Raw genomic sequence first — 6,682 nt, 5'->3', positions numbered from 1 at the left:
GCATATATCAGATCAATAAATCTGCGTGTCCCATCTACTGTTTGTCTATTTTTAACAAAGCCAACTTGATCGTTATTAATCAAACTGGGGAGGATTTCGTTAAGTCTGTTCGCTAAGATTTTAGAATACAGTTTCAGGTCATTGTTAAGTAAGGATATCGGCCTAAAATTTTCAGGTTTATCTGGGGATTTGCCTGGTTTTGGTAGTGTTACTATTAATGCTTTAAGCATCTCAGAAGGGATCTTACCAGTACTAAATATGTGGTTGAAAGTTTGGAGTAAATGAGGGGATAAGATATGTGCAAATTTTTGGTAGTATTCTCCAGTGAAGCCATCAGGTCCAGGGGACTTGTGTGGTCTAAGGGATGAGATAGCCGAAGTAACTTCTTCAAGCGTAATAGGTTGATTTAGAATTGCTAAATCGTCGGTATCCACTGAAGGCAGGGGCAAAGAGGACAAATATGACTGGATAGTGCGGTCAGCAGGTTGAGGGGTGGAGGGATCTGTTTTTAAATTGTAAAGATTTTTGTAATATTCTGCAAATGTATCTGCGATTTTTTGAGGATTAATAATTTTTTCCTTACGAATATTGTAAAGGAAAGGTATTTTTGATTTAGCCGCAATATTTCTGAATTTATTTGCTAACATCCTGCCTGCTCTATTGCCCTGCCAATAAAATTGAGTTTTAGTCTTTTTGAGTAAGTAGTCAAATTTATAATGTAGGACTTGGTACAATTGGAAGCGAAGGGATTTAAGTTTAGATAAGAGGCCGGGTTCATTAGTTTGTTTATGTAAATCCTCCATATTTTAATGTCTTGTATTAGTTTTTGTGTTTTGTGAAGTCTATCTTTCCTAATGGTAGCCGCCAATCTAATAAGCGTCCCCCTTACAACAGCTTTGTGTGCGCACCAATTTGTGAGCACATTTGTATCATTAGGGTCGTTCATTGTAAAAAATTCATTCAAGTCCTTCTCTATAGTTAGCTTGTGATTTGGATCAATAAGGAGAGAATTATTTAAACTCCAGGGAGAATATGACGGCGGATTAAATTGTTCCTTAACAGTAATAGATACTGGGGCGTGATCGGACCAACTAATTATACCTATCTCCGTAGATACCTCCTTCTGGAGTAACCACTTATCTGAAATAATAAGGTCTATTCTAGAGTATACTTTATGAGGGTGAGAAAAGAAGGTATAGTCCCTGTCATTAGCGTTAAGGACTCTCCATGCGTCATACAGATCCTCTTTAAATAAGGAATTATATGTCGCGGTATTTTTTGCAGTGCGCTTCGAACTGGATTTATCTATCGTGGGAGACATCACCTGATTAAAGTCACCAACCAGTAAAATCGCTCCATATTTGTGTTGATTGACAACCTTTATAACATGTGTAAGAACTTTCCCTTGTTTTTTGTTAGGGGCATATAATGTAACTAAAGTGAATTTCTCATTATTTATAATACAATTTAGAAGTATATACCTGTTGTAAATATCATATTACCTTGATTAATTGAAACGCTACAGTATTTTTTACAGCAATTAATACCCCTTTCTTTTTAGTTTTTTTAGGAGTACAAAATATAAAAGGAAACCTTTTGTTTTTAAGTCTCACAGTCTCGGACTCAAGCAAATGCGTTTCTTGTGCGCATATAATGTCGCACTTTAAACGAGAGCATTCGTTCCAAAATAACGATCTTTTGAAAGGGCTATTTAATCCCTTAACATTTAAAGTAGAAATTTTAATCACCATCTAAGTATTGCATGAGAATTTGGTTGAGCTGATCACTTACCCAAGTCCGAGACCCAGTTATCCCTTTTTGGTGCGCTTCAGAAGAGAGAAAAAAGATGTCCGTGGAGCCACATATAAAGAAAGTAGTGGGGAAAAACAAAAGGAGTAAAACAGAAGAATACCGTATATACTCGAGTATAGGCCGAGTTTTTCAGCACGATTTTTCGTGCTGAAAACACCCCCCTCGGCTTATACTCGAGTGAACTCCCCCACCCGCAGTGGTCTTCAACCTGCGGACCTCCAGAGGTTTCAAAACTACAACTCCCAGCAAGCCCGGGCAGCCATCGGCTGTCCGGGCTTGCTGGGAGTTGTAGTTTTGAAACCTCCGGAGGTCCGCAGGTTGAAGACCACTGCGGCCTTCAACATCATCCAGCCCCCTCTCACCCCCTTTAGTTCGGAGTACTCACCTCCGCTCGGCGCTGGTCCGGTCCTGCAGGACTGTCCGGTGAGGAGGTGGTCCGGTGGGATAGTGGTTCCGGGCTGCTATCTTCACCGGGGAGGCCTCTTCTAAGCGCTTCGGGCCCGGCCTCAGAATAGTCACGTTGCCGTGACAACGACGCAGAGGTGCGTCATTTGCGTCATTGTCAAGGCAACGGCTCTATTCCGGGCCGGAAGCGCGGAGAAGAGGCCTCCCCGGTGAAGATAGCAGCCCGGACCACCTCCTCACCGGACCACCTCCTCACCGGACAGCCCTGCAGGACCGGACCAGCGCCGAGCGGAGGTGAGTACTCAGAACTAAAGGGGGTGAGAGGGGGCTGGATGATGTTGAAGGCCGCAGTGGTCTTCAACCTGCGGACCTCCGGAGGTTTCAAAACTACAACTCCCAGCAAGCCCGGACAGCCGATGGCTGCCCGGGCTTGCTGGGAGTTGTAGTTTTGAAACCTCTGGAGGTCCGCAGGTTGAAGACCACTGAGGGCGAATGATGAGAAGAGGATGATGAAGGGGGGGTGTGGGGATGATGAAGGGGGGTGGGGATGATTACAAGGGGATGATGAAGGGGGGATGTGTGGGATGATTGCAAGGGGATAATGAAGGGGGGATGTGTGGGATGATAAGGGGATGATGAAGGGGGGATGTGTGGGATGATAAGGGGATGATGAAGGGGGGATGTGCGGGATGATAAGGGGATGATGAAGGGGGGATGTGTGGGATGATGACAAGGGGATGATGAAGGGGGATGTGTGGGATGATAAGGGGATGATGAAGGGGGGATGTGTGGGATGATGACAAGGGATGATGATGAGGATGTTAATGACGGGTCTGGATGATGACAGGGGGGGATGAGGTATTTCCCACCCTAGGCTTATACTCGAGTCAATAACTTTTCCTGGGATTTTGGGTTGAAATTAGGGGTCTCGGCTTATACTCGGGTCGGCTTATACTCGAGTATATACGGTAATTAAACATTATAAACATTTGTTCAAAGTGAACACGCCTTTTACCTATCGTAAAAAACAGGATAGGCTTGAGGGTAGGACATTATGTCAGTAGGACAGAATGTAGTTAGTGAGTAAAACCAACTAGTAATTTACTATAAAGAGAGATCTCTAAAGACCTAACCCGATGGCACAAAACACACTGTGTCTCAGATAGTAAACAAAATTATACCTGAGGATACATTAATGTAACACTATAGCATTCAATAGGATAACAGAGTAGAGCAGGCCCTAAATGTAAGTATCTATAACATTAAGTGACCATGTGAGTGTTCAAGTCGGAGACTCGTCCCTTGGTCCGGAGCCTGAAGAGTGGGGAGGTGAGTGGGGAGTAGGTTGAGCGTCCATAACAGATGAGGAGCCCATTGTTTTCCATTCCGGACGGATAGTATTTGCTTTCCTTTTTGGAGGGGTTCTTTCTTTAGCAGGAATGGAGTCAGGGAACCATTTTTCTATGAGTTGAAGAGCCTGTTCAGGGGTTCTCAGTTCATGTGCAGATCCATTTCTGGAAACCAGAAGTTTGACCGGGAAGCCCCAGCGGTACATAATTCCGTGTTCCCTGAGGATAGATGTTGATGTGGAAAATGCTTTCCTTCTTTTTAATGTAGTTGCAGATAAATCAGCAAATAGTGTTATTTGGGAGAAACGCTCTGGCAATATGGGTGGTTTTTTAGCCTTTTGCAGTATTTCTTCTTTAAAATGGTAAAAATGAAGTCGTGCAAGAATGTCTCTTGGGACCGTAGTAGGTAAGTGAGAAGGTTTAGGGATTCTATGGGCCCTGTCAATAATCGTGTCTCTCTGATCTGCATCTGGAATTAAAATAGCGAAGTAGTCAAGCAGAAATTCCTTGATGTCTGAAGGTTGAATGGATTCGGGAATGCCTCGAAAGCGAATATTGTTTCGCCGCGATCTGTCTTCTAGATCAGCTAGTTTAAGTTTAACAGTAAACATATCTTCATTCAACTCATTTTGGTCATCCACCAGAGCGTTGTGGGCTTCTGTGAATTCTCCCATTTTATTTTCAAGATGATTCGTTCTTTCTCCTATATCTTTAACTTCTGATGTAAGGGCGCTTAATGATGTCATGAAGTCTTTTTGGAGGTTTTCTCTGAACTCTTGGAATAGAGATCTCATGGCATTTTCCATGTTAGGTGGGAGACTGGAAGCCTCTAGATGCTTTTGTGATGCCATTGGTGGTGGATTTACTGGGTGAGGTAAGGAATTGGGTGCAAATGAGATATCTTTGACTGGAGGTGAAGTATGAGAGGCACTAGTAATTGCAGGTACAGTTTTAGCTGCGCCTGTTTTGGGTGAGTAGAATTTAGTTAGTTTGGCAGAAGACGTTTTTCTCCCACGCCTAGCAGGCATAACTTGACAAAGGACAGCCCGCTGCAACAAGTCTTAGGTATCAAATGGGTTAACAGAGGAATTCTGTACTGACTGAAACTGCAATAGATATTATTTGTTGAACACCAGCACCATCTAGGGGCGAGTTAGAGCAATTGCACTTCTCCTTATGTAGTGTAGACTTTATTCCAATATTTCTTATCAATGTAGAGAGAAGAAAGTCACAAAGGAGTGACGTAAAATATAGACAATTCAGGTATGGTAAGTAGCGTTCCTGGATGAGAATAAAGTCCCTTTAGGCAGAGGGATCCCCCTTTTATAACAGAGATGATACAGTAATTAGCAACAGTGCAGATGAAATGCCTTAATGCAGATCCAACTTTCAATCAATATTCGGCCAGCTCTGTGAGTGCAAACTGTGTTTGTTCCTGAGTACAAGAAGTTGTAGACCCGTATTCAGTGTTGCTGAGGAGTTGTATGGGCAGTGAGGGGTAGGCAGAAGATGGCGGCCTGCCACTATGTCGCAGTAAAGCACAGCCCTCACGCTTTGTAGTCTAGTGGTGTAGTAGGCTTATGTAATTGACCTCACTACCAGGAATCCCCCCAGCTCGCTTGGTCCAGGTTACATATATTAGGGGCTGATAGGCTACCCCCTGGGCTCTGAATTCAAGTCCGGAGTCAGTGAGGAGAGTAATGAGGGAGACAGCAGATAGCTGCTGTATGTAGCCGCTTAGTTATGGGGCCCTTCGTCCTCCCCTGTACCTGTACTGAAGTCTCTCAGACCCTCAGTGAAGATCGTGGCAGCGTTTCCTCTTTGCAGCACGTCGGTATCCTCCGGTCTGTCACGAGAGACAATAGGTGGCGGTAGAAGTCAGTCGGTTTCTCGTTCCGGGCCCGTCCAGCGCAGGTAGGCAAAGCACTCCTGGGGGAAAATGGCGCCCTCCCGCTCCGCCGTTCGGTCAGCGCCTGAAGCGCTTCGGCTCAAAACAGCTGTTTGGATCTGGCAAGGTTATAAGAAACAGACTCCAGGCAGTCCGGACCTCCTCAGGGTGCAGAAGTCCTCAGGTTCCAATGTGTGGAGCCGATTTTAGTCGGTCTTTATCGGGTTATATGCAGGAGCTATTCACTCCTGCATCTTCTCTCTTCAGTAGTTGGCCACGCCCCTCCGATCATCCATTATAAAGTACCGCACTGCCGCAGATGCCTTGATCTGTATTGATCACGGCATCTGAGGGGGTTAATGGCGGACATCCGTGCGATCGCTGGAACCTGCCGTGTATGACGCGAGCACCGTTCCAATGTTTGCGGTCATACACAGGACGTAAATGTACGTCCTGGTGCGCGAAGCACTGCCAAGCCAGGACGTACATTTACGTCCGTGGTCGTTAAGGGGTTAATGTTCTCCTCAGTCTGCTGCTTTGCCATCTCCCCCTTATCAGACACTGGCCCTCATTTAGTATTGCAAACCCGACATGTTTTGTCGGGTTGTGCACCAGATTCTGTCGGATTGCGCCAGACATTCTGTGTGCGCCAGATTCTGCACCAGAATTTGCACCAGAATTTAGAAAAAACCCTAACTCTCCATTTTGCTAAGAAAACCTGAAAAAAGGGGCGTGGTCGCTGGGGAAAGGGGCGCGGGCTCTGAAAGGGGCATGTTCCTGACATTTTCACCAAAAAACAACATATTTGCGAAGGTTTCCACATGAAATGTGGTGGATTTGAGCTGAGAAAAAGCCGACAGGTCAGAGTGGGTGTAAAAAAGCAAAATGTCGGGAAACCTTAGTAAATACCATGGAAAATAAATTGTAGGGAATTAAAACCCACAAAGAAACCTACACTCCACTCTTAGTAAATAAGGGCCACTGTGTGAGTACTTACAGGGACTGCAGTCACTTAGTGTAGGCTCAGGGTGGCCAGGAGGGGGTTAATCTTCTCCTTCACTGAGTTTGCTGAGCTCCGAGTAGGCAGATGACAGGCCTGTGTGTGAGGGAGAAGTCTCCACCAATCAGAGCTAAGCTATCAAAAATATCCACCAATCAGAGCTCAGCTGGTGGGGAGTCTAAAATATGGGCCAGGTGGCAACCCTGCTCTACACATATATTATGCTTA

Source organism: Hyla sarda, unplaced genomic scaffold (genome assembly GCF_029499605.1).
Source record: "Hyla sarda isolate aHylSar1 unplaced genomic scaffold, aHylSar1.hap1 scaffold_1752, whole genome shotgun sequence".
NCBI lineage: Eukaryota > Metazoa > Chordata > Amphibia > Anura > Hylidae > Hyla > Hyla sarda.
The sequence above is the reverse complement of the archived record's forward strand: the minus strand, read 5'-3'. Positions refer to the sequence as shown.